At 47.3% G+C, this 26,198-nt stretch overlaps 1 protein-coding gene across 1 annotated transcript in view; it reads right to left on the bottom strand.

The window, feature by feature from the left end:
• The window catches only part of ATP9A (ATPase phospholipid transporting 9A), a 555,816-nt gene that overhangs the window by 492,736 nt on the left and 36,882 nt on the right, over positions 1-26,198 (bottom strand). The gene's annotated exons all lie outside the window — the stretch shown is intronic.

Here is a 26,198-nt window from a genome sequence, read left to right as displayed (position 1 = left end):
CTCACTCTATTTATAAATATTAATGGTGAATAATGGTAATGCAAATAGGCTAGAAGGTTCTAGACTGGAAGATGGACTGTAGTGAACCTTGATAACTGGTAAAGTGTCAGGAAGCCAAACTGGGTTTGTGGCGCCATTTAGGTGGGAGAAGGAGTCCCTTCCAATGGTGGAGCTCTCACTCACTCCACCTGCTGGCCAGTCATAATAATGCCAAAAAATTGCCTGACAGATTGATTAACCAATTAAACATGCTCAGTGCTTCTCAATATTGGTGCAGCCAACTCTGGGCAACACTGCCACCTGAACCAAGGAGTTTGTAGTGTGCTGTAATGTAACTGGATTCAATAATGAAATGTCTTCTTTCAAGAAGACTGGAGTATACCAGGATTTCTCAGATGACCTAAGATAAGCGGGGGCTTGGGTGCAAGGAATGAACCTGCGGTGCATGCCTTGAAGGCTCACTTGTTGATGTGCTGGAAGGAAACTCCCGGCACATCTGAAACGATTGACACATACCTCATGGATATTTATCCCAGAGGTGAGGGTATATTCCGAGTACCCACGTGTGATAAATCCACTATGCTAGCTGGGCACAGTATCTGCCATCACAGACCCCTCTCTGGGTGAAATACTACTGCCATGCATGCACAGACCGCTTCAGTGGGAAAGCCTCCAGTGCTGTCATTAAATGAGCACACGTTCTTTTCTCTCAGTGGCATAGGTTTTCTACACCACACCAGAGGTTGGACAGCCAACAACTTGTTCAAATCTGCCTCTTGTATTAAAACTATGACTAAAGTACAAGACAGACTTGAATGTCAGCCTACATACATAAAAGTAAGAATAGAAAAGCTGATACTTAAGAGGGGTTTTCTCATTTATTTCTTGTCAGAAGAACATGTAGAATGTTTAAGCAAGTTTAGAAAAATAATTAACTTAACTGTACATTTTCTAAACACACAGACTATCCTAACAATTTTTCAGGTACAAATGTTTATGGCTTTTATTTGTGTAGGCTGTACTGAAACCTTAATTTCTTATCGGTACTACAACCGTAGAGGCACTACAGTAATGAGTGAGGCTATGCACTAGCACGTTGTTACCAGAGAACAGAGACACACTAATACAATTTATACAGTGATTGTACAACAGACAAATGGGCAGAAATTCGAATAGTACTTGATGCTGGGGGAGGAGCGGAATTAAGAGTTAGTTATGGTAAACACAAAAGGTAATTTGACTATAGCTGTAGAGAACAGAACTTTTGCTCACTTACAACAGTCATTCTTAGACTGTAAACAGCAGAGCAATCTCTTTCAGGTTACATAGATTTGAATACAGGCTCCAGCTTCATGTGATAAAGGAATCCTTACTTTACACATAGTTTATAGGCTCAGGCACCCTTCCCTCTAGTTAGACACAGATCCCTCTTTCGGGTCACAGACACTGAGCAAGCTTAAACTTCAGACAGCAGAGCGATCTACTATTAAATAGGTCTGTGAGGCGCTAGACAGAAAAGCCATACCTTATGTTGCAGAGACTGTGCACACTTTGCTCAGAGAGAGCCAAACTACCAGGCATGTTAGATACATGCAGTCTTGGGCTCAGAGAGTACTGTCTGTTAGGTTGCGTATATCTCAAAGGCTCAGGTTTTCAACAGCAGAACTACTTTAAGTTACACATGTATTACAGGATAGGCAGCATTTGTCAGGTTACACTGATGTTATGCTAAGAAAAAATAGACTGGTTTACTATTTTGATTTAGTGATCTTGGTGTACGAAGTATAAGATTTTGGCCACACAATTCTCTTAATGTAATCTTAATGCTAAAACAATTATTTTCAGAAGGTAGTACAATATCTGATCATTTTATTGCTTGGGATTCCTAATGTATTATATCCAAAGGGATACCATGTCCTGGGAGTGAACATTTATTTGTCCATATTCAGACATTAAAGATGCAAAACTGGATAAAAAGGTAAAGATAATGATAGTGACACAAGTTAACTATTCTTTTAGTTACTAGGCTAAAGCAGTGAAGTAGATACAAATTAAAGCATTTAAATTTTGTCGGTTATTTAAGTTTTAATTTTTAATTGGGCGAATATTGTAATTCTTCTATTAAATATCACAAGTGACCATGCAGACATATTCATCAAAAGTAATGTTTTAACATTAAATCCTTGGGCAAATTTTATTTAGGTCCAATAGATTTCCACTGTATTGTAGAAGGGTGAATGTATGAAGAAGTTTGCCTGAGAGGGCTGAGAAGTTGCACTTTTGATACATACCTTAGGACATAACTTTAATGCCCACTTCTTACTCATTCCTAGACCCGGTAGACAAAAGTTATCCAACATTCGGCATATTGCGTGCCATCAAGCGAGGGGAGATTCCCAATATTATAAATGACTGAACTGTAATAACTGTATAAACAACTTTAAAAATGGTCATTCATTGAGTAAATGTACTTCACAGTGTTTTTCTGATACACCCTTACTCTATTTTCCGAATGTTGTCCTACGACAGAGGGCACCTTATCTCTCACTGCTCAAGCTCTTTAATAATGCCTTTCAAATAACTAAGACTATGAGACTGGTCCATCCAATTTAATTAATACATGGCAGAATTGTATGACTGGGATACTTTGAATGCCACAATTAAATCTGGATAACGAAAACTATAGAAACCATAAATATTTAATGACAACAATGTGTCTTCACTTCCCTACTGTAGTACACTTTAAAAAAAATACTACATCCATTACCTTGATCAGGCATGTGGTTTTAAGTTTCATGTTAGCCAAATGTCCCTTTCGGTAAAGTCCTGCATTTTGTCTAGTCTGAGGTTTTCCAAGAAATGTTCTGTTTTGTTAATATATAGCTCCAAAGTTGTAAATGGTCCTTTGGAAAAACAAGAACCCTCGATGCTTTCACAAGAAGAGGCTCCCAACCAGTATTTACAAATGTTGGGATATTTATACAGGTGATGATGCAACCTCCCCGGAATAGCAAATTTATTTTTGCATGCCAATCTGGCGAAATATTTGGACTACAAATTTTAGTTGAGTTTGCAATTTGTCCACGTTATTTTTCACTATTTTACAATTAGTGGCATACAAAAAGCATCTCTTCACAAGCAATGCACTGCAGCAGTGTTATTGTCTGACCATAAACAGCAATACACGTGTAGTACCTTAAATGCTCTCAACTGAGACTAAACCACTCTATGGCACACAGAGGAGACATGTACAGGGCGAATCATCTCAGTGTTCACAAGATCCCCAAAAGCAAAATGTCAAAAGTATTGTTGAAGATTCTGCTGTACACATCTCCCAGAGAGAGAGCAGGGAAAGCCTATGAATTCTGTACACAGAGCAGCGTTCCGCCTATACGGACTCCAATTTTAGGCCCTAGGTGGCATAGTGCCAGTCATTGGCACAATCTAGTTCCTATGTATCGATAGCTCCCTTTATCTCCAATGAGCAGAGTTCAGAGGTGGCAAGAAGAATACAGTACGGCCTCTCTATGAACCGGGTTGGTAATTCCAAGTTCCTAGTTGGCATGACTGGGATCTATGCCAAAGGAAATAGTCTGACTGGGCAAATTATGAATGGACGTATGAATATAATGACAGCTGCAGCTGGCATAACTGGCACTGAGGCTGCAAGTATCCTGATGGGCATGGCTGGGCACTGCAATCTAGTGTACCCTGTCTGGAGGGGATAATCTAGAACTAGTATATTAGTGCCACAAACTACCACGATTGGCATTCAACTGAATTATTTTGGACGTCACAAATGAGGCGTAGCAACATTTGTTTAAATTCAATAGCTTCATTTTTGTCCATTTCTAAAGCGGCATAATATGGTATAGAGTTGTCATTAAAATAGGATTTTTGCAAATATACTGTAATTTATGTATGGTCTGTCCACTGAAAGAGCACAGAAAAGTTTGTTAGGTGTAAAGCCTTAATGTCTTGTAAAACAATGAGCAGGAATGTCTTAAACAGAATCCTTCAAAACATTAAGGATCTTACAGAGTTTTGCACGATGCATGAGTGGTAAATAAAAGGAGGTTAGTCTACAGACCCCACTTGAAACTATCAAAGTAGTTATGCACAATGTCAGTTTTAAAGAGCCAAGCCTGCCAGTTCAAGTACTGCCACTCAGCAACAAGACCTTAGTATCACTTGTTTTTTAACTCACACATCAATCATCATGGACTTTGCTACAGTTACTTCAAGTATAGGGGCAGCTGTAGCTTACCAAGTAATTTCTGGAGGGCACTTAACACCCATGTTTCCTGCTACGCAACCATGCTAAATGTCTGGCGATGCTCCGCAGAAGATCTTGGGTTAGATCAGTCGTTCATACGTTTCAGTTACCCATGGCATGGGGGAAATTCAATGATGGCTCAGTTTCCTGGGCATGCCACAAAACAACTCTTATTTTAAGAGCTTTGACCCCTTTGGGCAGCCTGCAATTCACTTTTGGCTAATACATTTTTAACGTCTCAAAACGTACTAAAGACAGCTTATGAACAAAAAATGCATCCCACTGAAGGCTTCAATACCAGTGCATCGAAATTCCCGATTGATAAGTAACAGTTCATGGCTTTACAAGGTCCACAAGAAACACCCCCGACCGGTCATGCTGTGAGCAGTCAAAATCTGGGGAAACTGCAAGTGAGAATGAGGAAGTAGCACAAGAATAGGACCAGAATTACACATTTCTCCATTTATAGATCTGGTGTAAGCCAATTCGTTTTGATTTTAGAAAAATTATATATAATGTTTATATGGGCTTCATCCATCGGTTTGTTGTTGTGTTGTTCACATTTTTCTCCCGCCTGCTACAGTTTGCAGCATGGCGCACTGGGTTAGCCCATTTCAGCCACTGGCTAACTTTACATTAGGTGATAGCATTCTTCTCTTTCACAGGGGGCACATCTACACAGAAAGAAGTTCCCTTACATGCCAAAGCCTACTAAGGGAATGTAAGCTTTTCGATACAAAAAACATGTTTGCTTTTTTCCATTTTTTTCTAGATTGGTATGGGCCTACCACCTCCCACAATAATGTGTTATGAAAACCATGGCACAACAAAACACGCACTGAAAAAGTAAAAAAGATGGCAGCTAATGCCAGGCCAATTAACTTTGCCAATGCTGGTTACATATGACATTTACTAGTGGTAACACCATTGACAAATCCCAAAAGGGTGGCAGCCAATGCCAGACCGACTAACTTTGCCAATCTTTGTTATATATGACATTTACTAGTGGTATTACCATTCATAGCAACCATACTGTATTCTGTAAATACTCTATGGGGCTTTGCTTCAGCCTCATTCAGCCACTGGTCTCTTTAGCTCAGGAACTGTCAGCCATTGGTCTTAGACTTTGCCATTCACATCTCTCTGCTCAGTCCACAGGAGTCGTCTATTCATCTATTCTCACTTGACTTCTTGCAACTAGCTGTTTAGGTATATTCTTCTGCCTCCATGGGGATTCACAAGGGACTATTTTACAACTGAAAAGCACAATATCAACAAACAATAAATTCCAATCAAAGTGTACATAGAGCAGTCCTTTTTCATTTGTTTGAAATGCAGCAGACATTTTTACTGCTTTTCGTTCAAGTGGGAGCATCAACTCTATTGGTTTTGCCAATGCTTGGTTGGAAAACAACTCCTCATAAAACACCTGAGGAGAGGCACGTATGCTAAAGTGGAAGCATCTTCATTTTATACAACAGAGTGCAGAACAATGGTAATATAAAACTGGGACTGTTATTCATACAGATGTATCATCCATTCTACAAAAATACATAATTGCAGAAGATAAAATGTACAATTTGACCTCATGCTATAGAATGCAGAATTAATTCCTTTATTGTACAGTCAGTTAAAACCAGTACAACATAATTATATGCATAAACTTTCAATTTACATTTTATCAATCAAATATATATTTGCCGGACATATAGCACTGACAATATAATCTGTCTGCATTATTAAGAAGTTAATAAATAAACAAGCATTGGCATAGCCAATAGGTCTCGCCTTTGGATCCTTATAATTGTTTAGCCATGCAACAGTTGAAGTTGTTGCACCAAGGATATTGTGCTGTATTACTAAATACTTCTAAGGTCCCAAAGGCGAGACCTATTGGCTATACCAATGCTTGTTTCCTTGTAGATGTGATTGGTCGTTTTTTTCCTTCTGTTCCCCAAAAAATCTGAAGTAACATAACCTGTATTTGAGTGTTGAATGCTTGACAGATAGTTTAGATTATTTTCATCATCTCACATTTGTTGGATCAGAAACAGTCTATTCAAGGTAATATACCTTTTATTTCACTGTTTGAAAAAAACAATGCGCATGGGCTAAAATGTCTGAGATTTCATCTGCATGAGAACACTGCGTAAGTGGGCATTCCAGTACTTCCCGGAAACAAAATTGCCGTGGGTGCACTTCCCCCTCCTTCATAAAGCTTTTAGCCTAGGAGCATGAACTATGTAAACCCCTTAAATTTAAATTTGTTTAGGTAGTTTGTTTGTCCAAGATTAGAAAACACCCTTACAGTGTCATTTTATGGTGAAAACTCCTCCACTTTCACCCTCCTCCCCAAGTAGAAAGAATTTGTCTTGCAAGTTAAGAGATGTTGGTGCCGAACTGCGTGACTCGGAGTTCAGACAACCTCCTGTTCAAGACTCTTGAACCCACTATAGAGATCTGCGGGTGACTCCTTGGCCACAGTTTAGAATCCTGGCGGATTGTCAGCCTTTCATTCTCCTATGGTCGATAAAAAAAAGTTTCATTCAGTTGGGTGACAAAAATCAGGTGTTCAGCACTGAGATACCCCTTCGAGCGTGCGCATTACACATTTATGTAATGCTATGATAATAACCACAGATGCCTTGAACGCAGTTTACGGTGAAAATCTGATAAATGGATTTCATGTGGTGAAGATGCATGATGTCCTTGGATAAGGAAATGTCTGGAAGGTTTAATCCTCCCTGCCCGTAGACAGAGCTCTGCGCCCTTTTGTGTCAGTTCTCACATAATGGCACACCGGTCATTTGTGCAGCATACAGGAACAGAGTGAATTGAAGGTAATAGGTTTAAAAACAGGAGCCATCTACTATGTCAAATGTCTCTTACTGAAAGCCCTTATTTGTAGCGTGGCAAGCCTAGCTTAGCATTGGCAGAGACAAATCCCGGCAAGAAATTCCTCTTCCTAATTAATGAAGCTGAATGATTCCCAGGAGCTGCTTTCTTTGCGCAGGGCGGCCATGTCAGCAACACTGCATAAATCAGAAATCAGAGTGAGGCAATGTGTCCTGAAAGAGAACTAGAGGGGCACGGGAAGAATGAAGTGAGAATGGAAAACTGTAGCATCAAGTCACCAGCGCGTGAACCACCTCCGCACAGGACATAATTGCTGTAGCACAGAGTCACCAACAACATGCAAATATGCTTAAACCTTTTTTGAGGAAAAACTCATGGGACGTTATTGCTGAAATCTGTGTGCGAGACTAATTTTAAAATGTTTTGCTTATTTTATTTCGCGCTGCTGTGTTATCGCAAAAAAAATAAACATGAACAAAGCTGAATAGCTCTGCGTGAGCTATTTGGCTTGGTTAATGTTTTTTAAGGAGGCCTTAAATTAAATAAAACAAAGTGCTATGGTGTGGCCAGCGCTGGCCGTCATAGTGCTTTTTGTAGTAATGTGGAGGGGCGTGGGGGGGGGAGCGAGAGGGAACGATAACAACAAAGCGGGATTGGAGGGTTAGGGAAAATAACAAGGACGAGGGGGTGGGAGGAATTAAGAGGTGTAACTAGAGCCTGCAGACACAGGGAAATCGAAAGCACGCCGCCATACACGCGGGCGTGCACATTTTGTACACCCATACGCGAAGCAGCATTTTTGTTGCTATGACGACGAAAGCATCACAAGATGGCGTTGGACTGTCCACAGTCCCATGGACACGCAAATGCTGTTTGCTTTGAACAGATGGCGAGAGCAGCCATCTTTGTCCATGCAAACGCATGCTTCGTCAGAATTGATTCCAAAAGGTACTTGCAATGGCGAGAGCAGCGCATGCGCTGCTTTCGCAAGGCGACCCTTAAAAAGGGTGTAAGACATAATTAGTAGTATGTAATCAGCCATAATGGGTAGCGCCAGAGAGGCCAATTTATTCATAATGTAATTATGGTCAAAACACAACTCCAAACAAAATAGGATTATTGGAACGATGAGTGGATGTATAGATTAATTTACCTAAACAAAGTCTCTATAGTAATGAGAGGCTGCATTCTGAAATAACATTTGCATTTTTTTTTAAAGTCAGAAGGTGCCTAAACAAGGGGTCTCCAACCTTTTCTCTAATAAGAGCTATGGATCTATAATGAAAATCATACAGAGGTACTCGTACTATTAGTGCACTAATAGTGACCACATTAGGCAAGATTACATTAATGGCCACCCCATGCAACATTACTAGCACTGGCCAATTCAGTGCATCAGGCATGGTTGCCAGCAGCACTGCTAAGAAGCTTTATCAATTTGGAATGCCACCTCTAAATGGTTACTACGTGACAGCCATAGCTGCAATGCCCCTGGCACGAAAGTAATAATATTAGTAATCAATCAATCAGGGAATTATAAGCGCGCTACTCACCTGTGAGGGTCTCAAGGTGCTGGGTGGAGGAGGGGGTCTTCCTGAAGGTGTTCAGGGAGGGGGCAAGTCTGTTGTCTGCAGGTAGCTCGTTCCAGGTCTTGGCTGCAATGTGAGACAACGATCTTCTGCCTGCTCTGGCTCTGTGGATGCGCGGGTTTCAGCTAGCACGAGGTTCGACCATCGTAGGTTTCTTTTGGGTACCTGGAAGTTTATTCTGTTGTTAAGGTATTTGGGTCCGTTGTTGTGCAGGCATTTGTAGGCGTGAGTGAGGATCTTGAAGGGGACTCTTCTCCACGGGGAAACAGTGGAGTCTCCGGAGGTGTTGGCTGACGTGTTCGTGCCAGGGGATTCAGAGGACAAGTTGGGCTGCGGTGTTCTGTATTGTTTGGAGTTTGCGGAGTACAGACTTGTTGATGCCGGCGTAGAGTGCGTTGCCATAGTCCAGTCTGCTGGTGATGAGTGTGTGGGTGACTGTCTTCCTTGATTCGGTGGGGATCCATTTGAAGGTCTTGCGGAGGATGCGGAGGGTGTTGAAGCAGCTGCAGGTGACGGCATGGACTTGTCAGTTCATGGTGAGTGATGAATCGAGTAAGATGCCAAGGTTTTTTGCATGGTCTGAGGGGGATGGGGGGGGGGGCTTCCGAGGGCGGTTGACCACCAGGTGTTGTCCCATGATGAAGAGGTGGTTCCAAGGACGAGGACTTCTGTGTTCTCGGCGTTGAGTTTTAGGCAGCTGTTGGTCATCCAGACTGCGACTTCTTGCATTCCTCTCTGGAAGTTGAGTTTTGAGGTGACAGGATCTCTGGTGAGGGAGAGGATGAGCTGGGTGTCATCTGCGTAGGATACGATGTTGAGGCCGTGTTGTCAGATGATGGCTGCGAGGGGGCCATGTAGATGTTAAAGAGGGTCGGGCTCAGAGATGACCCTGGTGGGACTCCACAGGTGATTTCCGTGGGGGTGGAGAGGAAGGGCAGTAGCCTGATCCTATGGGTTCTTCCGGTGAGAAATGAGCAGATCCAGTCCAGTGCAGTTCCTTGTATGCCGGTGTCGTGTAGTCTGGCGACTAGTGTGTGGTCAGAGACGGCGTCGAAGGCTGCAGACAGGCCGAGGAGGATGAGGGCTGTGGAGTGGCCTTGGTCCAGGATGGTGCGGATGTTGTCTGTGGTGGCAAGTAGGGCGGTCTCTGTGCTGTGGTTGCTTCGGATTCCAGATTGAGAAGCGAGATGGGCCGGTAGTTTTTGAGGTCTTTGGGGTAAGCCGTAGGTTTCTTCAGCAGGGGCCTGACTTCTGCTCGCTTCCAGTCATCTGGGAAGGTGCCTGTTCTGAAGGGGGTGTTGACGGTGCATTGTAGTTCCGGTGCGATGGAGTCCGCGACTCTGTGGTAGATGTGAGGGGGGCAGGGGTCGGTGGGGGCCCCTGAGTGGATGCATTTCATGGTAGTGGCGCTGTCCTTGGTCATGATAGGTGTCCAGCCAGTTGGAGGTGATGGGCTAGGGGAGGGGGGGGGGCAGCTGTGGGGTCTGGTGGGTGGTCAACAAAGTTGTCGTAGAGTGTTTTGATCTTGAGGTGGAAGTAGGTTCCAAGTTTGTCGCAGAGGTCTTGGGACGGGGTGATGTCTGTGGCTTTGCTACGTGGGTTGGTGAATTCCTGAATGACACTGAAGAGTTCCCTGGAGTTGGTGGAGTGGGTGAGGATTTTGTTGCGGATGAAGTTCCTTTTGGTTGTTTTGATTTGGTTGTGGTAGTTTCTCATGGCGTTCTTGTAGGGGGAGTGGTTGTCGGAAGTCTTGGTGTTCCTCCAGTTCTTTTCCAGGCGTCTGCAGGTGCACCTGGCTTCTTGGAGATCGGTGGTGAACCCGGTGGCTTTCTTGGGGCGTTGTTTGCCTAGAGGGCGAGCTCGTCTGCGCAGTTGGAGATCCACGTGTGGAGTTCACTGTCTGCGATGTTTGCGTTTGATGCCCAGGTGTGGTTGTATTGGATGAGGGTGGAGTTCAGTTGCACGTCAGTGATCTTACTCCAGTTCCTTAGTGGAGGACGGGGGGCTGGTTTTGGTGCCTTGGGTTTGTTGAAGGTGAAGTGCACACAGTGGTGGTTGGTCCATGGTGGTTGTGTTGTGTGGCTGAAGTGGACGTTGTTCCCTGCAGCGAAGATGGGATCGAGGGTGTGTCCTGCTCTGTGTGTAGGTGTGGTTATGAGTTGGTTGAGTCCGATGTTGGCGAGGTTGTCACAAAGGATGGTGGAGTTGGGGTCGCTGTGGTTGTTGAGGTGGAAGTTGAGGTCTACGATGGTGGTCTGGATCTGGAAATGCAGGTGTTCGGCGTACGGGAAGGTTTTGCTGGAGGTGGTGAGGCGGAGGGCACTCTTGAGGGTGATGGCAAGGCTCCCTTCCGGGTGGTTGGGGCGGACCTTCCTCTGGATCTTGTATCTGTCCGGGATGGCGGTGTTGATGTCGGGGGCGGAGGTGGAGTTGGTCCAGGTCTCTGTGAAGAAGGCGATGTCCGGTGAGAGAGAGTCGAGTAGGTTCCAGATTTCCATGGCGTGTTTGTGTATGGAGCGCACATTGAGGAGGCTGCATTTGAGGGTGTCGTCGTTGCTGGCATTGGTGGTGTTGAGGGTCTGGGTCACGGTGACGGTCCTGAGTCAGTGCAGGCAGGAGAACTGGCTGTGGGTCGAGTTCAGTGAGGCCTGCTGGCAGTCTCTGCGTATTCCGGGGTTGAGTGCGAGGAGGACGGCGGAGCCGTAGTGATGGACAGTCGGAGATCCAGGGTTCCTGGTGCTGGTTGCGGACGGGCGCAGACGGGCTTGCCTTAGGTTTTCCCAAAGCCTTGTGATTTATCTCTCAAATACCACCTTTAGATATATTTTTGGATCTAACTATTTTTCTTGAAACATGAGCTAAAGATAAACACATTTTAATCTCAAATGCATCAAAAGCACCTTTTCTGGCTTAGCTACAAGGAAACAACTTTGAAATTCCAAATACAGAACAGTACGAATAGACCAGAATGAGCGCAACTAGAACAGTGGTCTCCAACCTTTTTTGTGATAAGAGCTTCTTCTGTTCAATGAAAATCATACCAAACTACTAATATTACTAGTTTTGTCATAGTGATTATGTCAGACAAGATCACATTAGTGCCCGTACCATGCAAGATTACCAGCTGTCATTACCTCAGTGCATCAGGCAAGGTTGCCAGCCGTAATGTGAAAATGGATGCATGAATCTGCAGTGCATCAGGATAATATGACAACCACAGGTGCCATGCCACTGGCAACAAGTTATTAGTGTCTCCCCAGTGCTTCAAGATTCATCAGTCAAATATCAGCTTTACATTTATTTTGGAAATCCAGCCATATGTTTCCAAACATCAGTTAAGTGTATGAGTTGTGAAAATATACACATTTTTGTCTAGTTTTTCAATTTTGATTTACATATATTAATTCAACCAAGCAAAAGCTTCTACTTGAGAAGGCTTAACTGCTCACACACAAGCTACTCACCAGGTAGCTTTAGAGCTACCAGTAGCTCACAAGTTGCTTGTTGGAGAAGCCGGACTTGAAAGAAACCAATGGGGGTTTCATGTTTAATATCATCAGGCTTCTCAGGGGCAAAGGTCACTGCTGAGAACTCTATCCCTTTGAAGAAGAAGCTGCCCTTTGAATAAAGCTAGTTTCCCCATGCTCACCTGTGAATGAACGGAGATTCGTAAAATTGCCTCTGGCATTAGGCCAGAGATGTGTGATGTGTGTATGCCTTTCCAACGGGAAAAACCGCATTCCCAGAGCATGTTTCTTCCTCCCATTTTTATTGGCAGCAAAAAAAGGCCTTGAAAGCTTTACAAAAGCCTAAAGGAACAAGACTGCTATCCTAAACAAGTTGCATCCATCTATATTTGGGCTGATCGAGGGGAATTTGCAGTGATTATGATAATGCAGTTTCCCAAATGCTTGAAGATCAGCTTGGCTCTGGTGGAACTTTTGGGTGATATCCTTGACATTAGAGGCAGTTTATTTTGGGCTAAAGCACGCATTGAATTGAATATATCGAATATATCACATATCTGAAGAATAATGAATGAAATAAGTCATTATAATAAGGTGTTTGTCTTATCTGTTTATAACAAACATTAAAATGCAAGTGATTTTAGATCTGACTGAAGAGTTACGACAGATTACAGTTATGTGGCATACGTTTAACCTTTGCACTTTACCAGGAACTCTGCAATGGGATTTTCTATAGGCTTTGCAAGGATTTATTCATCCTAGTAAACAGGGCGCAATTCAGCAAATATATGCTCCCCTAGTGCTCAGAAAAACACATCAAATGCAGATCATAATTAGGGCATGCGTAATTAAACCTTTGCATGAAAATTCCAGCAAAGTGGGGATCTTGCATCATTATTCTTGAACAAAATTAGTAAAAATTGCTCGAATACGTAATTTGTTTATATTCATATTCTAGCCCCTCCTTTTTAATTTCACAATATTTTCTTGAATCCCTATCCACAAAACTAGCTTTTTTCACTGACGACTAAGACAATCAGCTACTGTAAACCTTTAAAGTCAGTAGGCCCAGTGGTTGACCCACTGATTATCTGCAGGATAGAGTCTTGAAGAAATTAGCACATTACATGGAAGCAGGGAATTAATAAGTATTTCACTATGAGCTGCAGGAATTGCTCCCCGGGACTGGATAATGTCTGTGGCTAAGCCACTATTAAGGAAATCTTCTGCATCTGTAGATGACCCTATCAACTTCCACACTAACATAGTAATATTTTTGAGAAACTCCCGTTCGGCCAGATATAAAAGCATGTGGAAGGGAATGGATAGCTAAATTCCTTCCAGGTAAGACCAGCCAACACGAGCACCAAACTCGTGGTGGAATCTGTGTTGGGTGACTTGTGGAGACCAGGAGATGATGGTGTTGGGAGTGGTAGTCTTATGAGATCTCTTCACCACCTTATACACAGACCACACATCATCATCATCATCATCCTCCTTGAAACTCCCACCACCCAGCCAATGCAGAAAATACCAAAACATGTTCATCTCATTCCAAAAAAAACTCCACTCTTCAGCTAAGAGATACTACAGCTGGTGCAAAAATATTCTCTTTTAATAGTCTCACTATTGGAAATCAGAGCAAAAGAGATCTATGTCTTGTAGCCATTTATGGGTGTGTCTTTGTACAGATGAAGGAAAAAATAGGGAGCAGTAGATAAACTACTTCCAGATGATTGATATGTAATCCTTCTTAAATGTACCCAAATGAGGCTACAATTCTGAAGATTCAGTGTGGATACTGAGAAATTACAAATTGTGGGAACTACTTGTGCTTTACAGAGGTCCAGTGGGTAGGAAAAGTAAACATGATACAGAATATCTTATATAACTCTTATGAAAACTACTGTGCCATGCGCTGTGCACTCTAAAATTTCCAAAGGGCTTACTCAGGCTACAATCATCTCTCAGTAAAAAGCAGGCTGCCTATCATGATAAAACTACAGTTAAACTAGGGTAAAAAAATAAAACAACGAAAATGCCCTAAAATGCAACAGTTAAAAGGAATACTGCACACTATAATTCATCTCCACTATACTAAATTACTTTGATGAAGGCCTGTGATTAAAAAACATTTTTTTTTAAACGTCAATAGATACTCAGAAAACATGATGGGATGGGTATGCGAGTTATGGTGCACAATGTGTGTTGCATGTCATAAGTGACATCTTTCAGGGCACCTACACATTTGAGTTCGCTGAACTAACGTTCAACTTTTTTCCAGTGAATATGTACCTAAATATCTTTTTTTAAATATTTTTATGCTAGTAAACTATAACAATAATTAAATAGATGCAAGAATAGATGCAAAATGAGCCATCTTGAAAGGAATCCCTTTGCCATGAACAATACAAGGGGTAGAGAAGATCCCTGACCACTGGTGGCCCATCAATACATGTTCTGGGGGCAGTGCCATACTAGATTTCCAGAAGGGTGAAGTGAGAAACTGACAGCCTATCTGCTGTTCTCTCACTACCTACTTTGGAAGTGGAAAATCGGTAGAGCAGTGCAGAAACACACTTGGCATGCAAGATGGGTGACATCCATGTCGTCCAAATCTTGTATGTCTGCAAAGCAGCAGAGAAGGAAAACAGCAGTTGCCAAAAGCAGCTAATTTGTTCTTGCTGAGAGCAAATTATTGCCTCGCTGGACCAATGACATTTGCTGAGTCCTGCAGTTAAATCCTGCATCTGGCTCTCATTGATGTATACTTACAAAGATCAGCCAATGAAGGAAGAGGGCAGGATCCAGGAGAGACCATGTATGAGGCAACTATTGCTTCTTGACCACGCATGTCTCTACCCTCATTGCTATTATCCTGCTTTACCCTAGACTCTCCACTCGTGACTTCCCCCCGGCTTCTCCTGAGAGCCCCCAGCCTGCTCCATGTTAGTTATCAGTCTCAGCAGGGCTTAGGTGACTAAAAGCTGTAAACACTGCAGCCAGTCTTTGAATCCAGCAGAGGCTAGCCCCATGCAGCTGCCATTACAAGTGTCGCAGCTCTCTCCTTAGACATTCATATGTCACACCCAAAGACGATGCAGCAAACCTGTTGCCTGGTTAGCCCATAAAACTATCTTTTTTTTTTTAACATCTCCGCAATGAAGAAACCGAAAAGGTTCAGTCTTGCTGCATTGCATGTAAACAGATGAGACAAATAATGATCAACTTTAGAGGGGTAAGACAGGTCTGTGTCCTGGCCCCTTTACTTTTCATCCTGTATATTAATAACTTGCATACGGTTTTTGTAACGCTTACTAATAATGTTCCAAGAATTAATGGGTATATACCCTCATTCCTATTATGTGCTGAGGATGCGGACCTAATGGGCAGCACCCCCAAAGCTCTGCGCCTTTTAGTACGAGGTTTTGTTGATTTTATGGCATCTTTAGATTTGGGCACCAATTTAAAAAAATCTTTTATAATGGCCTGTGGACCAAGGAAGCACACAATAAATGTCTTCCATATCAGCAATCAGAGTTTACTAAGCACAAGCACTTTTTTAGGTCGAGCCTGAGCCAGCACACATGCGCGGCTCTGCGAGGCTTCTTGTAAGTACTCTAAACTACTCCGTGTGGGTCTGACTCCTCCCACACGTAGAATTGCCTTTTGCGTGTGTCTTTCACTAATGAAAGCACGCAAATGGCTAAATGCGGGTGCATGTCCCACCTTCTTTTTTAATGTTCACTCAAACGACGTTTTGCTCTCGGAAGCGAGCAGCAGCGCGCAGGGTGGTAGCTGCATTCCTCGTGGGTCAGGTTACCGTGCTTTCTCTTTCACTTGTTAATTACTTCCGGCCTGAGTGAAGCACGAGGGACTCACCCGACCCACTTAAAGCCCGGGTTATGCGGCATTTTCCAAGTCTGCTCTCGCCTGCACGTTTACTAACAACCCATTAGCTAGTGTTCTGAAAGTGTTTGCACGCTGCACACATGCTTGCGTGTGCATTCCTGCTGCAGGGTTCAGACGGATTCCCCCTCCATCCACGCCCCTCCTGCTCACTGGGATGAACTCGCTGACCTTGGCATCACCTCCTCAGCACATGAGCTCTCACGGAATCCCGGTGCTGGTAAAACTGGGAGCGCACAGTGTGGCTCCTGTGCAGAGTTAGGGAGCGGGTGGGCCGGGACTGCGGGGTTTGCAGACTCTGCCAAGGAGCTGGAGATGCATGCCTAGCCCTCTTATCTTGTTGTCTTTTCTGATATTGTACAAGACGTCAGACCACCCCGGGGAGAAACAGGAGACATTCTTAACAGCCTTTGCGACTCTCGTCTCGGTTTAAGATAAATGTATTTTTTTCGGTCTGGCCTCTGTAAGCATCTTTTTTAATCTCTTAACATTCTTCTCTGTAGTAGATTTCGTTATTTCTGTATTCCCCACCTCGGTCATACTTGTTTGGCGCCCTTTCTTTCTATGCCGTTTTGCTTCCAGTCCAATAGTCTCTTTTCTCCTCTTTCGTACCCGCTTTTTCATTTCTTTTCTTTTTCTCGGTACTCATTTGTCTCTTACACTGTAAAATAATGCAGCCCCTGGTGCAGGACGCACTTGATTGTGAAATCTATATTGGTGAGCGAGATTGTGAAATCTATAGGGGTTAAATGGTGGGACAGTGATACACTTTATTAGGTATCGCCTGGCTATCGCGTAAGCGATTGCTCAGCGAGACTTATGTAGAGGCTTCCAAAAATGCTCCCAAAGGCTTCCCAGGCGGATCGGGTGGCGGTTACGCGCACAACCACGCGCATTCCATTTGCCACCAACTACTTACTGTGCGTGCGCCGCCTCACGCATTCAGAGAGATTTAGTAAGGGGCACAAGACCTTAGGAATACGGTTTATGGCCAGTGCATGTGAGGCATTCAAGCGCGAAGCTGGCATCTGGCATCGGACTTGAAAGCAGCAGATTGCTTTCGCCACAACTTTCGTTATAACTCACACCCCATATGCTCGTTCCCTCCCACCCTTCCTTTGATGTCCGCTTTTCTTGTTGTTTACAAACCACGCCACACACTGCTGCACGCCACACACTGCTGCACGCCACACACTGCTGCACGCCGCACACTGCTGCGCACACTGCTGCATTACACACTGCTGCATTACACACTGCTGCACGCCGCACACTGCTGCACGCCACACACTGCTGCACGCCGCACACTGCTGCGCACAATGCTGCATTACACACTGCTGCATTACACACTGCTGCACGCCGCACACTGCTGCACGCCGCACACTGCTGCACGCCACACACTGCTGCACGCCACACACTGCTGCACGCCACACACTGCTGCACGCCGCACACTGCTGCGCACACTGCTGCACGCCACACACTGCTGCACGCCACACACTGCTGCACGCCACACACTGCTGCACGCCACACACTGCTGCACGTCTCACACTGCTGCATGTCTCACACTGCTGCACGCCGCACACTGCTGCACGCCACACACTGCTGCATGCCACTGCACGAAACACTGCTGCACGCCTCACACTGCTGCACGCCTCACACTGCTGCACGCCACACACTGCTGCACGCCACACACTGCTGCACGCCACACACTGCTGCACGCCACACACTGCTGCACGCCACACACTGCTGCACGTCTCACACTGCTGCACGCCGCACACTGCTGCACGCCACACACTGCTGCATGCCACTGCACACCACACACTGCTGCACGCCGCACACTGCTGCACGCCGCACACTGCTGCACGCCGCACACTGCTGCACGCCACACACTGCTGCACGCCACACACTGCTGCACGCCACACACTGCTGCACGCCACACACTGCTGCACGCCGCACACTGCTGCACGCCGCACACTGCTGCAAGCCACACACTGCTGCACGCCGCACACTGCAGCACGCCGCACACTGCAGCACGCCGCACACTGCAGCACGCCACACACTGCTGCATTATACACTGCTGCATTATACACTGCTGCATTACACACTGCTGCACGCCGCACATTGCTGCACGCCGCACACTGCTGCACGCCGCACACTGCTGCACGAAACACTGCTGCACGCCTCACACTGCTGCACGCCTCACACTGCTGCACGCCTCACACTGCTGCACGCCGCACACTGCTGCATTACTCACTGCTGCATGCAGCACACTGCTGCAAGCAGCACACTGCTGCACGCCGCTGCATGCCTCACACTGCTGCACGCCTCACACTGCTGCACGCCGCACAATGCTGCACGCCTCACACTGCTGCACGCCTCACACTGCTGCACGCCTCACACTGCTGCACGCCTCACACTGCTGCATGCCTCACACTGCTGCACGCCGCACACTGCTGCACGCCGCACACTGTTGCATGCCGCTGCACGCCACACTGCTGCACGCCACACACTGCTGCACGCCACACACTGCTGCACGCCACACATTGCTGCACGCCGCACACTGCTGCATGCCGCACACTGCTGCACGAAACACTGCTGCACGCCTCACACTGCTGCATGCCACACACTGCTGCATGCCACACACTGCTGCATGCCACACACTGCTGCACGCCGCACACTGCTGCATGCCGCACACTGCTGCACGCCGCACACTGCTGCACGCCGCACACTGCTGCATGCCGCTGCACGCCACACACTGCTGCACGCCGCACACTGCTGCACGCCGCACACTGCTGCACGCCACACACTGCTGCACGCCACACACTGCTGCACGGCACACACTGCTGCACGCCACACACTGCTGCATGCCGCACACTGCTGCACGCCGCACACTGCTGCACGCCGCACACTGCTGCACGCCGCACACTGCTGCACGCCACACACTGCTGCACGCCACACACTGCTGCACGCCACACACTGCTGCACGCCACACACTGCTGCACGCCGCACACTGCTGCATGCCACACACTGCTGCACGCCACTAACTGCTGCACGCCACTAACTGCTGCATTACTCACTGCTGCATTACTCACTGCTGCATGCTGCACGACACTGCTGCACGCCGCACACTGCTGCACGCCGCACACTGCTGCATGCCGCTGCACGCCACAGTGCTGCATGCCTCACACTGCTGCACGCCGCACACTGCTGCACACCACACACTGCTGCACGCCACACACTGCTGCACACCTCACAATGCTGCATGCCTCACACTGCTGCATGCGGCACACTGCTGCATGCCGCACACTGCCGCATGCCACACACTGCTGTGCACACTGCTGCATTACACACTGCTGCACGCCGCACACTGCTGCACGCCGCACACTGCTGCACGCCGCACACTGCTGCACGCCGCACATTGCTGCACGCCGCACACTGCTGCACGCCTCACACTGCTGCATGCCGTGCACGCCACACTGCTGCACGCCACACACTGCTGCACGCCACACAATGCTACACAAAACACTGCTGCACGGCACACACTGCTGCACGCCACACACTGCTGCACGCCGCACACTGCTGCATTACTCACTGCTGCATGCAGCACACTGCTGCAAGCAGCACACTGCTGCACGCCGCTGCATGCCTCACACTGCTGCACGCCGCACACTGCTGCACGCCACACACTGCTGCACACCACACACTGCTGCACACCTCACACTGCTGCACGCCTCACACTGCTGCACGCCTCACACTGCTGCACGCCTCACACTGCTGCATGCCTCACACTGCTGCATGCCGCACACTGCCGCAAGCCACACATTGCTGTGCACACTGCTGCATTACACACTGCTGCACGCCGCACACTGCTGCACGCCTCACACTGCTGCACGCCTCACACTGCTGCACGCCGCACACTGCTGCACGCCGCACACTGCTGCACGCCGCACACTGCTGCACGCCGCACACTGCTGCATGCCGCTGCACGCCACACTGCTGCACGCCACACACTGCTGCACGCCACACAATGCTACACAAAACACTGCTGCACGGCACACACTGCTGCACGCCGCACACTGCTGCATTACTCACTGCTGCATGCTGCACAACACTGCTGCATGCAGCACACTGCTGCACGCAGCACACTGCTGCACGCCGCTGCATGCCTCACACTGCTGCACGCCACACACTGCTGCATGCCACACACTGCTGCACGCCACACACTGCTGCACGCCACACACTGCTGCGCACACTGCTGCATTACACACTGCTGCACGCCGCACACTGCACGCCTCACACTGCTGCACGAAACACTGCTGCACGAAACACTGCTGCACGCCGCACACTGCTGCATGCTGCACACTGCTGCACGCCTCACACTGCTGCATGCCTCACACTGCTGCATGCCTCACACTACCGCAAGCCACACATTGCTGCACACACTGCTGCATTACACACTGCTGCATTACACACTGCTGCACGCCGCACACTGCTACATGCCTCACACTGCTACACGAAACACTGCTACACTGCTGCACGCCACACACTGCTGCACGCCAGACACTGCTGCACGCCTCACACTGCTGCACGCCTCACACTGCTACACGCCTCACACTGCTGCACGCTGCTGCATGCCGCTGCACGTCACACACTGCTGCACGCCACACACTGCTGCACGCCGCACACTGCTGCACGCCGCACAACACTGCTGCACGCAGCACACTGCTGCACGCCGCACAACACTGCTGCACGCCGCACAACACTGCTGCATGCAGCACACTGCTGCATGCAGCACACTGCTGCACACCGCTGCATGCCTCACACTGCTGCACGCCGCACACTGCTGCATGCCGCACACTACCGAACGCCACACACTGCTGCGCACACTGCTGCATTACACACTGCTGCACGCCACACACTGCTGCACGCCTCACACTGCTGCACGCCTCACACTGCTGCATGAAACACTGCTGCACGAAACACTGCTGCACGCCGCACACTACTGCACGCCGCACACTACTGCACGCCGCACACTACTGCATGCCGCTGCACGCCACACACTGCTGCACGCCACACACTGCTGCACGCCGCATACAGCTGCATGCCGCACACAGCTGCACGCAGCACACTGCTGCACGCAGCACACTGCTGCACGCAGCACACTGCTACACGAAACACTGTTGCACGCCACACACTGCTGCACGACACACTGCTGCACGACACACACTGCTGCATGACACACACTGCTGCACACTGCTGCATTACTCACTGCTGCGTGCTGCACAACACTGCTGCACACAGCACACTGCTGCACGCCGCACACTGCTGCACGCCGCTGCACACCACAGTGCTGCATGCCTCACACTGCTACACGAAACACTGCTGCACGCCACACACTGCTGCACGCGGCACACTGCTGCAAGCCGCACACTGCCGCAAGCCGCACACTGCCGCACGCCACACACTGCTGCGCACACTGCTGCATTACACACTGCTGCACGCCGCACACTGCTGCACGCCGCACACTGCTGCACGCCACACAATGCTACACGAAACACTACTGCACGCCACACACTGCTGCACTACTCACTGCTGCATGCTGCACGACACTACTGCACGCAGCACACTGCTGCCCGCCGCACACTGCTGCCCGCCGCACAGTGCTGCACGCCGCACAGTGCTGCACGCCGCACAATGCTACACGAAACACTGCTGCACGCCACACACTGCTGCACGGCACACACTGCTCCAAGCTGTACACTGCTGCATGCCGCACACTGCTGCACGTCGCACACTGCTGCATTACTCACTGCTACATGCTGCAAGACACTGCTGCACGCAGCACACTGCTGCACGCCGCACACTGCTGCACGCCGCACACTGCTGCACGCCACACAGTGCTGCACGCCACACAGTGCTGCACGCCACACAGTGCTGCATGCCTCACACTGCTACACGAAACACTGCTGCACGCCGCACACTGCTGCACGCCGCACACTGCTGCATGCCGCACACTGCTGCATGCCGCACACTGCTGCATGCCGCACACTGCTGCATGCCGCACACTGCTGCACGCCTCACACTGCTGCACGCCTCACACTGCTGCACGCCTCACACTGCTGCACGCCTCACACTGCTGCACGCCTCACACTGCTGCATGCCGCACACTGCTGCACGCCGCACACTGCTGCACGCCGCACACTGCTTTTATGCAACTTTATGCTACTGACATTGTATATGACAATGCCTTTTATTTGTTTTAAAACCAAAACATAAATAAAAGGCATTGTAATTTTACAATGCCAATAGCTCAAACTCTTATAAATGCGAGACCTATTGCATTGCAAATGCTTGTTTTAAGTGAGCGATAGAGTAATTGTGTAGCAGTATTTATATATCGCTGCCCTCAGGGCTTTAAGTGGGATGAAAAACTGGGGGGTCTCTCAAAGGGGCATGGTCAATGTAATTAAGGGCGTGGTTTAAAAACATGCAAGCTAAAAATCTGTGTTTAGCAAAGTGTGCCGCCCGACTTGTATTTTGCTGTTCCTGTCATTCCGTCCAGATATATGATACAACAAGTGACATCATACCTACAAGTCAGGACTATTGGCTTTGTCAATGGTTGCTAGTTGCATAAGATAAATAAGCAGCAACTATGGCTTGTATATAATATTTAAAAAACTTCCACTAAAGCCCTGGTGACACCACGACAATGTTGCTGCTCCTGAGTTTCAAAAAGAGAAGGGAAATCCAGAGAGAAAATGGCTCTCTTTGAAGGATTTCCCTTCCTATACAACGCTCCCCACACGCACGCACATCGATGTACCTGCTCTCACTGCAGTCCCCCCCAAGAAACGGACCGCCTGTGCAAGGGCACAAAACAGAGCCCGATAGAGACCCGTTTCGAGGGCCCCTTAAAATAACTGCCAGTGCTCAGACCCAGTGAGACCCGGACCACTTAAAGCCCTGGCTGTCCTATTCAATTTACCCTCTAGGTACTACTGCGTTCTGCTGTCTCAATGGAAATGCAGAATTGGTGCCCATTTCATGTCTGGGTTAACAGCACAGCCACCAAACAACCTTCTGCTTACAATATACAGAATCGGATTAGGCACCGCCCCTTTCAACCATTGGCTTTTTGATTTTTTGGTTTTATTCATATGATTGAGACTTAGTTAATTACAGCTTTACTCAGCCCAGAATAGTGTCTCTCCCTCGCCGCGTGCTAAGGGTGTTAGGATGTATGGATGTATCTTTCATCTTCCAATGCAGTGCTTACTTTTTAACAATTCTAGCCCTCTCTGTCCACTCATATTGGCTCCCTCCAGTGTGTTTCGCTCTGTTCTTGTTAATGCTTCTTGCCACCTCTCTTACCCTCTCTTCTTCCCATGTGAAACTCTTTGTTCCCCTTGCATGTCATTAGATTAGAAACCTGTGGGAAAGTCGATTAAATTCCACTAGTCCACTTTCCTGTGGATTTACCATTTCTTCTATAAGTTTGAGTATTTTCCATTACCAGGTCTCGTATTTATGCATGTTTGAGCTATTGGCATTGTAAATGACAATGCCTTTTTTTATGTTTTGGTTTTTAAAACATAAATAAAAGGCATTGTCATTTACAATGCCAATAGCTTAAACGTGCGTAAATGCGAGACCTATTGCATTGCAAATGATTTTCCTATTTGGGTTTGGTTTTTGCTGCACACTGCACACTGTAGGCTTTCGGTTTCTAGGTTAATTAACACAGTACTTAGTTTGCCCCAACCTGGGGTGGGTGGGAGGGGTGTATTTTTCCTATTCTAAAAAAAATAACTCCATGTACACCTACAGCAACCTATGGTGCAGAGGTTTGGGGTATTTCCAAATGGCATAATACCCAGTATGAGGAGAACAGGTTCTGTTGTAAGCTCTTGGGCGCCCCAATTTCCTCTGCTAAATTTGTGCATCATAGCGAATTAAAGCTACATTATGTTGAAGACCACATCAGAGCATGCCCTGCTTTATTTTGGTTAGCCATATGGAAAAATAAGGCAGCGTTCCTCACTAGAGGGACATCATAGCAGACTATCTTAAATACAAGAAAGTTATGGAAATACCATGGCTAGCGGAGGTGAGAACTAGTCTACGCAGGATCAGTTATGGAAATGTTTTTTGACAAACCCAATGATTTAGACACTCCAAACAAAAAAGAGTTACGGGCAGCCCTGTATAGGCGCTATAGCGAGGCTAGATTGTCCAAGAAGTCCAGTAAATCTAGCCTAGCTGTGTATCTGAATATTGCGAATGATCGACATCTGGGTAGCTACCTGGCCACATCTATGGGTCGATGGGAGCGTGGTCTTCTGTTACGGTCAAGGGCAGGCACTGTCAAGTATTTACTATACTTTCCCCTGGGCTTTCAAGGGAACCTTGATTTTACTCCATGTCAGTGTAATGGGCACTCAGGACAAACTCTGTTACATTTCTTATTTCTCTGTAAGTTCTATGAACAATATTTTGAATCACTCCTACTCCCTTTTCTAACAAGCATTTGCAATGCAATGGGTCTCGCATTTACGTGAGTTTGAGCTATTGACATTGCAAATGACAATGCCTTTTATTTTTGTTTTTGTTTTTAAAACATAACTAAAAGGCATTGTCATTTACAATGCCAATAGCTTAAACTCGCGTAAATGCGAGACCGATTGCATTGCAAATGCTTGTTTTAAGTTTGCCTGGCTATTAGCTTTCCGGACAGAACGGCATAATATGCGATCATAGTCGGCCTTTGCTCTCGGATAACACCCTGGGCGGAAAGAAATGTAGCGCCCTGGGCAGAAAGAAAATTGGCACCCTGGCTGCAGCTGGTGAATACAATTATTCACAGTTCAATCACGCATCAAAGCACTGACTGACTTCTGAGCACAAACTTCTCGGCACTTACCCAAATTATCCCCCAGCGCCTTGAGACCCTCATCGTGTGATTGAGTCACTCACAGCAGTAGCTTGATCACGCTAGTGCCGAGTTGTTGCTGGTGCAAATGGCGCTGTTGATGTGCCTTGGCGGGGCAGGAAGAGAGGAGGGGCGGGAAGGGGGTGGGTGGGTCATAGAACGGCACCGGAGGTAAATAAAAGGGAGCAGAACTAGCCTAGTCGGAATCATTGGTGTCAGGAGGGATGCTGCTGTTAATACAGGCAGCTCCGTGCGCCCCTCTGAAGACGGCGCCCTGGGCCTGGGCCCAGCTTGCCATGCCACAAAGCGGCCCTGCGTGCCACAATATAACCATGTGGAGGTAGGCAGGAGAGAAGTCTGTGTGTTTTCCCCTCCGCGGGGTCTTCGTCAACATGCTTTGCTGCTGGTTTTCCTGAGGTGGGTCCGGTTTGCCCTGCCGCTTGTTTGCTGTGGTTGGCGGGGCGGACAGCCAGGCCTGCCCCCCTTCGATGTATCGGCGAAGTGGGAGCCTAGTAGAGCAAGGGTGCCGGCCTGCTCTTTCCACAAACCTACACAGCAGATCTCGGGGGCTGCCCGACGTGCTGTGCAGATGAAATTCGAACACCTGCTGGGGTGTTTCTGGTCACATTTATTTTTTTTAAAGTTTGGATCAGACTTGGTCTAATAACGGTCATCGAGATTTACCAAGGGAAGGCACACCTCTTTCGTTTTCAACAATCACAGACACACTGTGCTCCATCAGTGTTGTCAGTATGATAACACCGACATTGCTCGAGCGAGAAACACCTCTGCATCACACACCGCCCTGTGCGGGGGGATTTCACCCCCTGATCGAGGCCGAGCAGATTTACGCGCGCATGTTTAACAAAACACACCAAACATCAGGTTCAATGCGGGAAATGTTATTTTTTGTGATTCAAGAGTATAGTTGGTGAGAAAGCTATTTTTTTATTTATTTTTTTTTTAAACCGTTTATTACAAAATTCAAAAAATATACAAAGATGGGCCTACAACCTTCAGGCCGGCCGCTAGCAAGCAAGAGGAGCATGTGATACAAACAATAGCGCGCATGCCGCGGCAAAGGGAAATGCACAGGAGTTAAAAGCGGTGGTAGCCACACCATCCGGACCCCACATAACGGTTTCATTTTAATATAAATAACAACAAAAAAC

Source organism: Triturus cristatus, chromosome 7 (genome assembly GCF_964204655.1).
Source record: "Triturus cristatus chromosome 7, aTriCri1.1, whole genome shotgun sequence".
NCBI classification, from domain to species: domain Eukaryota; kingdom Metazoa; phylum Chordata; class Amphibia; order Caudata; family Salamandridae; genus Triturus; species Triturus cristatus.
This window is presented reverse-complemented; position numbering and strand designations above follow the sequence as displayed.